This window comes from Amblyomma americanum, chromosome 2, assembly GCF_052857255.1.
Source record: "Amblyomma americanum isolate KBUSLIRL-KWMA chromosome 2, ASM5285725v1, whole genome shotgun sequence".
Taxonomy (NCBI): Eukaryota; Metazoa; Arthropoda; class Arachnida; order Ixodida; family Ixodidae; genus Amblyomma; species Amblyomma americanum.
Window position 1 is genome coordinate 177,448,857 of NC_135498.1, and position 9,899 is coordinate 177,458,755.

General features: G+C 47.9%; 1 protein-coding gene across 2 annotated transcripts in view; it reads left to right on the plus strand.

Annotated features, from left to right (window-relative positions):
* The window catches only part of LOC144122015 (uncharacterized), a 24,562-nt gene extending 24,411 nt beyond the window's left edge, over positions 1–151 (plus strand). For both annotated transcript variants that reach the window (XM_077655526.1, XM_077655527.1), the window contains one exon: positions 1–151. This exon is cut by the window's left edge and continues 631 nt beyond it. The gene's annotated coding sequence lies outside the window, so the exon portion shown is untranslated.
* Positions 152–9,899: the final 9,748 nt, after the last annotated feature.

Genomic DNA, 9,899 nt, shown 5'->3' on the forward strand with positions numbered 1-9,899 from the left:
AATGTTTCCGTGAGGGAGCCGAAATATCGTATTATCTTCGGTATTGTCAGTGTCATTTAGTTCTTCGCTAGGTGCGGGGTCAATGCGTCCTTAGAAAGTTGTACAATAATGTTTGGAATAAATGCTCATATTAGCACCCTTGATTAGAAAATATTTTATTTACATATGTACACATGCCAAGGTTACCGGCTACATTAACATTCAAAAGGAACTGCTCGTGGGTGATGTATAACGGGATAGCATACCCATTGACAGATGAGTGAAACCGCAATAATCTGAGACAGGCCTTAGCGCTAGTTTGGCCTAAATACCAGAACAATACGATCGTTGCTGACAGAAATGAATGGGCACGACCACTGCCGGAGAAACTCTTCCTCTCCCAAGAAAAAGAGTTCTTTCGACAAGAAACTGATCAGCTTCCTTCGAAGACGGCCACGTCTTGGCCACACAGCGCGGCGGCGAAAGCCGGCGGCCCATCGACTGCGCCATAAACAAAAAAGGCCCGGAACAATTAACAGGCGAGCAAAACGGACGCTGGGGAATAGGCCGTGGGATTGATTGATTGATTGATTGATTGATTGATTGATTGATTGATTGATTGATTGATTGATTGATTGATTGATTGATTGATTGATTGAGAACATCTTTATTTACTGAATATTCGTACAACATTTGTGTGGGCCGCCTAGTCCGGTATGGCCCACTGATTATTGCTGCTGCGCTGGCCCTCCCCACCAGCCAGTACTGACGGTCAGGATCATCGCTGAGCAGAATAGCCTCCCACTGCTCCTCCGAGGGATTTGGAATGGGGTCAACTATGAGATTAAATTGGCATGCCCGCACCATGTGGTAGAGGTACCTCTCCACAGTGTGGGTGTCACCACTTCGCGCACTTCTGCGTACGTTCCCAGACACCCTTAGAGCGTGTGGGGGTAGCGGCCTCGGTCACAGACGAGATGCCCTCGACTCGGCGTGGCAAGGGGTTGATCGTTTGGTGCCCAGCTTTCGCCAGACGCAAGCCAGAGAATGGGTCGGAGCCAAAGGTTCACAAAACAAAACAGTTTATACAGCTGAGAGACGATACAGAGGAATTTACAATCACTCGTACGAGCACATACAAAGTGATTCACAAATACAATGCAACTCATGCAAAGTCACAATAGAGAGAGATACAATTCAACAAATTACCTGCACCTAAAGTGCACTAACACACAGAGAGACAAATAATAAAAACACAATTTGCTCACCGTGCACTGTGACAGTCCGACGACCTGAGGAGCACGACGGGGCCGATCCGCAGGCTGGCGCACGTTGTCTCGCTGGTCCGGGCTGGGCGAGTGGTGTCCTCCCGGGAGTCGAGCCGGCGCGCTTCTCGGAAGCTTGAACGGCGGCTCGGGCTCACAGACGGCGTCTGTCTGTCTGTGGTTGCCAGAAGAAAGAAAACGAAAGTGCACAGGCCTGCTCACTGGCTCATGCCGAGCCACAATCGCTACCACGTGCAGATAGTAGAAGAGTTGAAAGATGGGATAGAAAGACAGGATAGTAAAGACGCGCTAAAGACAAGGCCGATCCCGGAGGCAGTGCAATACCGGGCCAACCGGTGGCGGCAGTGAAGCATCCTTCAAACTCTCCACCACATTTCCAAAAATAAGTCAATTGGACCCGTAACAGATACTGTACGGGGTCCCGGCATTCGCGCAATTACCTGGCATAGACTTCACAGACGGCGGTTGCAGCCCCTCATTTATAGGCGCGACGCGCGTCGGTTTGTTCTTCGCGCCAAAGCAGGCGCGCACATACACGCAGCTTTAACCGCACAAAGTCCTTCTTCTTGCGCCGGGGGCGCGACCCCATTGGTCGAGCGCGCAAACCACCTTCTAGGACAATCTAGGTCATTCGCGGCACGCTGAGTCATCGGGGCCGGAGCGAGGGGGGGGGGGGGGGGGGGGTGGGAGGGGGTATTCTTTTTGCCCGAGAGGTTACCCCCTTTCCATCGACAACAAGCAAAAACTTCAACATTCGAGAAGGATCGACGCCGCGCGTGTCTATGTTTACTTTGGCGCCCCGAAGGCGAGCTGAGTGAAAAGCACCGTGTGCTCCCGGGGGATCTTCCCAGTTGTTTTTTTTGTTTTACTTTACCGAGCGCGGGCGCGATTACTTACCCGCAGCGCCGGGTTTTTCCAAGATGCGCCGAATTTTGTGACAGCGGGTAGTGAGGGGAGTATAGTGTAGGGTGCCACTGTTGTAAGTTACCTGGCGTTGGGTATATGTTGTTTTGTTGTCTTCTCCGTGTGTTGTCTTCTAACTTATCGGCCACAGGAGACGAAGCACTAAATGCCGTGCCCACGGAATTCCGCATGAACCACACACCAAAAAACACGCGCTACCGCGCAGGTGGCTGTAGCGTGGCGATTACACTCCGGAAGCGCGCATTCAAGACAAGCCCTAAAGCGTAACACACCCCACCGTTCTAGGCGATCACCAGTAGGCAGCACTGCCGCGCCAAGTTTCCAAACAGTCACGTACATTGTCTGGGAAGGGTGTCGACGGTAAGCGTTCCCATTGAACGCGGCGCATTGGTGAGCGCCAAGCCGCCGCACAACACGCAACTGCGAGCCCATAATGTGCACCACACGATCTGCAATGATGTTGACTTCAGGTGCCGCTGCTCTTACACGCCCGAAAAAGCCATTGACGTAGAATAGAAAAAGGTGGCGGCTCTGACTGAGATCCACGATTATCAGGGGCAGCGGGATCCAGGAAGCACTAGGAAAGGCCCAAAAAGTACCGCGTCATGGTTCGCGCAGGGGACGCATCACTCGCATTTACTTTGTTCACGGCTTGGCTGACACCAGCCGGGCGATAACGTCCAGCGAAAGCAAATGTACCCTCATCTTCTGTCCAACACTGTGTACCATTTAATAATGCACTGCAGCTACGGAATGTAAGATAGACGGTTGCTCCACGTGTTCGGTCCTAAGTCATCGCATGCTGCTGTGCTAGATTCTTTCGTCCTTAGGCCAATCTCCGCCAGACGTCAGATTTTCAAGTGCGTAGCCAGCAGAAAGCAGTCTGTTCAACTGACGGATAAAACACACTGGCGTGGCTAAGTTGACATCAAAAGTCGACGAGTGATAAACAGCAACTGGCTCTCATTTGTAAAATATTCACACAAACGAAAATTTCAATCAAGCTTGCAAAAAAAGTATAACTTGGTTGCAGTCAAAGAGGAAATAAAAAAGTATCCTTCGATTGTATACGCACAAGCAAGGCAACATGAATACGATACGAAAGAGCAGAGCATCTGGCGACAAATAGAAAAAATGTACATCAAATGAGCAGCACACAATTTTTAAAGACGCACAAAGCTACCTGAAGCTTTTTATTCACTCAAATGGCGAGAATAAAAAATGAGAAACGTACACAGGGAGAACTGTAAATTAACTGCAACATAATAGTCATTTTGAGCAGTACAAAATGGGCAAATCTTCATCATGAAGCAAAGAAAACTTACTTCAAGCCTCTGATGTAATGATGAAGGATGCCAATATTTTGGCATTTCTTTTGGATTTTCTTTTGCTCCTCTTTCCACCTTCCCCAGTGTGGAATAGCAGTTCGGGGTCATCTTACCGCCGCCCGACCTCTCCACCTTTTCTTCAATTAACTCACTTTCTCTCTCTCTCTCTCTACATACTTATTTGGGAGAGATAGTAGGTGATTTTTCAGATCGCTTGTCGAGCAGTTATTTCTAAACGTGTTTACTGCCTGATATATATTGTTACGCGTAAGCGCTACCAGCCGACTGTTTATTACGTGCCTATATTTTTATTTACCTTCACCTCAGAGTCATAAACGAACTAAAGAGTGGAATGGTTTTCAAAAAATTCAAGGAAACAACAAGGCTAGCGTAATCATAAAAACACCACTTGTCCCATGATATTAGCTTATGCATTCTTGAATAAACAGTGCTCAGTTATTGTCAATGACACAAAGTGGTGATTACACTTTTCGAATGTCCAGGTCAGAAAGTTCGCAGTGGCTTAACTTGAGTAACACTGGAATTAAGCGAAGCGCAAGGACGCTAGCTAAGCGTCTTAGGATCATCCATGGCAGCTCAGCTACACGGTAACGACAGCCGTTCTATATATGCCGAGACGAGCACGTGACAATGACGTGGTATCACGTGGTCCACATGGTCTAACGACACCCCCATCGGATGCCATCAAGTGGCTCCACATCATCCCATTGGATGTTAATAAGGTCAAAGGTCAACCCAAAGGTCACCAATTGTAAAAGGCCAACTAAAGGTCATGGGTCAGGGGTTCTTCATCATAAATGTACCACATACGGTCATACGCGGCTAACGTGGATGGACTGAAGGTTGTTCAAGGTCACTCTCCGGCCTACGCGGCTGCTGCTTTACCGAGTGTGAAGAAGCTTTGCGCTTCAAAAAAAAAAAAAATGGCAGCCTATTTGTGTAATTTGGCTAGGTGCGAATATGTGCCAGAGCAGGGAGTGTTTCGTGACTGTTGCATCAGTAACCGTTCGTACGCTACGGTTTTGGTCGTATTGTGTCTGCTTTCATTCGAAAGTCAAGCGAGCGAACTTCGTCGCCACACACATTTATTGCAGACACTGCTGATTATTTTGTTCAGCTCATGCCTCGGGCTTGTTGTGAGCGCAAACCCAGCTGCTCACCTGCTTCCAGGATCACGTGACCATGTGACGTAACAGCACAGGTGACATGACGGCAGAAGTTCGTGATGGTTCAGCCACCGCCGTCTGCCGTAAGTATTGATTCTAGTGCCTTCTGGCACAGATCCCTCGAGCTTTGCCCAGGCAAGAGAGACGGCTATGTTGGCGGTGGTTACTGGTGGGGCACAGTCGCTGTACATGGCCCGGAGGAGAGCAGTAGGAAGTTTTCCGAGCTTTCTTCTATGAAGCGCCAGGATATCCCTGGCATTCCCACTCGCCGGACATCGGCAACGACGCATGCTTTGTCGGGGTGATTATCGAAAAGCTTGTGTCTTATTGACGGTGTTAGCGTAAGTGGTTGGCTGTGCGGCGGCTAGCTCCCTCAGCGTAGGAAGAAAAAGGTGCACGTGATCCTTTGCGCGTCCTCTCGTTTTCTGCGGAGGTGCTGGAGCGCTTTGGGGCGCCGATTCTTCGCAATTTCTTAAGGGGTTGAGGGGTGCAAAGGGCAGTTGCATGTACCCGCTAAGATGGTAAGAGCGTTCGGCGTGGATGCTATCTTGCGAGCTGCTGCTAGCGCCTCGCTGTTGGCCCCTTTCACTGCCTTCGATGCCTGCGTGCGAAGCCACCCAGCAAGTTGTCAATGTAATGTTTGGGGTTGATTCCCTGAAATGTTGATAATAAATCACTGACGACAGTACAGTAATCTGACGGGCTTCCATTCATTCTCTGCACGTTTGATATGCGTGAGACGAATCCGTGATGAGGTAGAGTCTGTGCCTGGAGTACGGCGTAGCCTGATGTCACATAGGTGGTTAGTGGTGCTCAAACTACGGCGGGTATGGCGTCACGGCGATGCTTTGTCACGTGAATTTGTACTTCCGGGTCGTTTCCGTGGTTTTTTTTTGCTTTTGACGTGCGGTTTCGAGCATTCTTTCCTTAATACTGATGCTCGCATCACTAGAAAAAAATGACCAGGCTTAGCTTGGTTAAGCCAAGAATGCTTTGCATATCTCGATGGAGTTCCGTGCTGCTCCGTTGACTCGATAGGCTATTGACTCGATCGCCATTGAAACTGCCCGTGTAGCAGCGCTCGATCGCCTTTGAGTCGATAGACTATCGGTTCGAGGGCCCTCGAAATGCCCGTGTGACAGGGGTATAAGACTGTCCCGGCGAAGGAGCGCAGCTCTTTTATACATATGCCGTGACGTCAATCATAGCGCAGCGCCCCTAGCGGGAGGAGCGGGAATCAGGTGGTGGCTGCTGCCGCGCGCGACCGCGCGATTTGGGGCCCAGCTTTTCCTCCGGCTGTCGTGACGTCACGTGGTTGCGCTAAAGGTCAATGGTGGCTGTTCGGCCGCGCCCAAGGGCTGAACTGAGTGATTGCAATATGCAACGCATAAAAGGTTTTGTGCGCTGCCTTAAACCGCGGCAACTTAAACGCAACGGTATGTAACGTCTTCCGAGTGCCGTCATGTAGTGAGCGGCGAAAACATAACGTTGCTGCGATCCGCTGACCGACTGCCTGCGATGTGCTCGACGGACCACTGTTGGCATTGCTTGGAGCATTTTATTGGCGGTAAATGTTTGACAATGTTGTGGAGTTAGAGAATTTGGTAGATTAGCTTGTTTTCTTTCTTGAGCAGCAAGTTTTTGCTCGGACAACTTCGGCTATGTGCCAAAGCTGTTCCCGCGTGACGACGGCAGCAGCGTGCGGTCGTAATCCACTACACAACAGCTTCACTAGAGCGTGACAAGATGTTAAGGACAGGACGATTTATTCTTCAGGCGTTTGTGCTGCCTGCGAGTCGCTTGAATTTAGAACTTACTCGTAAGGCGTATGTTGTCACTACCGTCAGCTGCCGAAAGGGCGACATCGCCCAAGTTAGGGTGTCGTTGACTCACGTTACGTTGCCGGTCACAATGTCGGGTATGTTTACGAGCTCTTGTTGGATTTACAAATTCTTATGTGACGACGTTTTTTGCTAAGTGCATGGCCAAATTGTAACACATGTTTTCACCAGCAGACCAGCGGGCATGTGCACGCAGGTAATGTGGTAAAATTACAAGCAAGGGGTTACGTTAGAGTTCCAGATTTGTGTGGACCCGCATAGTGCAGTTATGCTCCTTCGTGTCCTGTCTGCGGAGAGAGTGGATGACGGACAAGGTGATCGCAGTAGAAAGTGATAAGAATTGTTTACCATAATTCTTTTCATGTTGAGTCAGTCAGTTCTGAAAAACTTCCTCAGACCAACGTATAAATTTAAAAAGTAGGACGATATGTAATCTGGCTGTTTTTCATCTTTTATTCTACTGCACGAAGGACAGTTTATATCGCAGAAAAATGTTCTAAAAATGAATTCTTGCTGTAGAGTAATGTGTCATTTGCAAACCACTAGGTGTAGAACAAGCATGTGGAGTAAATGCCTACATAGGTAGCTTACATGTGTTGCAATGCCCGCATGCATACGGGTACACCGTACCGAACTTTTTCGATCTTTTGTCTATTCAAAGATCTCCTGGAGGTGCTTCAGGAGGAAAACCAGGTGCTCGCAGGACGGTGCTGTCCTCTACATGAAGTGTTTTTGCGATTCATCATTCCTTCCTTCACACTTGCAAGACAGTAGCTTTTACAAATCGAGGTAACATACTCCAAGAACATTCCATCCAAAATTATCACTGAGAGGGTCGTTGGAGATTTCAGGATGTGCAAGATGCTGCAAAGAATGCGAAAACTGTTCTACTGGTAGCTCGGTTCGTAAGGATCAAGTGCAATAATATAATACAAAATTGGTAATTAACATGCAGAAAACTGAAGAAATGCTAAAGGGTTTTGCAAGCAAACAGCAGTTCACAATTGCTAGCGAGGTGCTGGGAATGGTAAAGGAATATAGCGTGGCCTTGTGGTAGAGCATCCGCCTCGCTTTCGGGAGGTGATAGGTTAGAGTTCCAATGCCGCCGGAGACCCACCGGTTTTCTAATGGGTTCAAGGTTTCCCCCTGCCTGGTGCTCGGCTATTCTGGGGTGAGATGCTTGCGAAAAGGGTCTTGACCACAGTTTGACGGATCAGAGATTAGTTCCGCCGTCAAGCAACGTTAAATTCACCTTGTGCGGTAAAATCCCATTTGTGGCCCTTTTTCTTTAAGCTTTGTCTCTTTTTGGATCAAGCTCAACAGGACGAGATTTGAAGGCGTAGTCTCCTTTGCCAAGCCATGTAACCCTAGCAAGCCGAGCACCAGGCCGGGCCATAGCTTGTACCCATCTTGAGGAAACCGTTGGGTAACCGGCCGGGAGCGGTAGTCGAACCCACCGCGGATCATTGTATTATGTAACGACTCTTCCCCTATTCAAGTAATGCACTAAGCCAAGTGCTTTTGAGGGTAAATAAATGATGATGACACAGGGCAGGTGGTGACCGCTTATCCGGATCATGAGGGGTAAATAGCTAGAAGAATAACAATGGGGAGGAGCGCATATAGCAGTTTCTCTCAGATCATGAATAGCAGTTTACCAATATCCTTCAAGAGAAAGGTATACAACAGCTGTATCTTAACAGTATACTCACCTACTGGGCAGAAACGTGGAAGCTAACAAAAGGTTTCACCTTAATTTAAGGACCACGCTGCGAGCCATGGAAAGAAACATGATAGGTGCAACGTTAAGAGACCGGAAGCGGGCTGATGGGTGAGGAAACAAATACGGATTAATCCCACCCTAGTCGAAATAAAGAGGAACAAATGGGCTTGGGCAGGGCATGCAGTCCGAAGGCAAGAAAACCGCTGGTCCAGTGTAATGGAGTGGACTCCATGAGAAGGCAAGCGTAGCAGGGGGCGGCAGAAAGTTAGGGAAAGCAAGCGTGTCAGGGGGCTCCAGAAAGTTACGTGGGCGGATGAAATTAAGAAGTTTACGGGAATACAGTGGCCGCAGCTGGCAAAGCGCAGGCTTAATTGTAGAAAGAGGGGAGAGGCCTTTGCCCTGCAGTGCGATAATCAGGCCGATGGTGATGAAAACTGCTCATTTTAAAAGGCTATGGAATACACTGTGTTCACAGCCATTTTCGACTTTTTTCTATCAGTAGTATCTTAGGAACGGTTCACCGAAGTCTATTTAACGCCCATGTTATACTGCAGTGCTAACGCCTAAACTGAAACCGGATGGAAATGTCTGGTTCAATAGTTTTCAAGACTCAATCAAAGAAACTTGAAAACTATGCTGAAAATCAACACGGATCAAGCTTCTGTATGTGCTAGAAAATCCGATGCAAAATGTTTCCACGCTCTAATATACTATTTATAGTATACTGTCCTCCCTTTTACTGTATGACAAAGATCTTCCTGCAAAACGTTTTCCAATAAAGAGGTCTAATGAGATGTTATTACTCACAGAACAAGAGAAGTGTCTCATTAGGAGCCGAAAAACTTGCTCCTTTCGCAGTTAAGAAATAAAGCTGCTAATGTCAAGAGCTTGTCCTGCTTTAGGCTGTGGTCTGTCTTGTCCATGTGCCTGACTGTTTTTGTTGCGGTGCCTTAGCAAAGCTGTGCAGCAGGCTTTGGTGTTTTTGTTTTGACTTAAGGTTTTCATTCGGAAATACCCACGTCAAGCTCATCTTTTGCTTAGCTGTTAGTGCTCTTACTTAATAGGTTACATCGAAAGCTTTGCATACAATGCATTTCCACATTTCTCTATATCTCCGTTAATAGCTGAGGTGCTAACCATTGCAGGCACCAGTCTCTGCTCGGTTTCGTGATTCTCCTTAGACTACGTTTCCAGAACAAAGCACACGACAGAAAAATGGCTGCATGGTGTTTTGTGCCTTGGCGGAAAGCAAAATTTCTTTTACATTCTGAAGCTACTTACGTTTATGGAGACGCCATAAAATAAAGCATTTACATCTTAACATTCAGAGCAGTAACAGTGATATAAATAGCATTTTGTGTCCCGCGCCTCCATGCAGGCTAAATATGAATTTTAATGCATATTCATGCTTGGTTAATGTTGTTTGTGAGCGAGGTTCTCCCGCATGCACGAAAGCGTCAGTTAGTGGACGTTGGCATAGTTGCTGTTTCACATACCTATCGATGCCCCTGACGCACAAAAGTAGAATTTTCGGCCACATAGTCTCTGTGTATGCTTGCTGATGCTTGCTTACTATTTCGTGCAGGCAGAAAGAAAACAGCTGTGATGAAAATGCAAGACATTTGTCATGC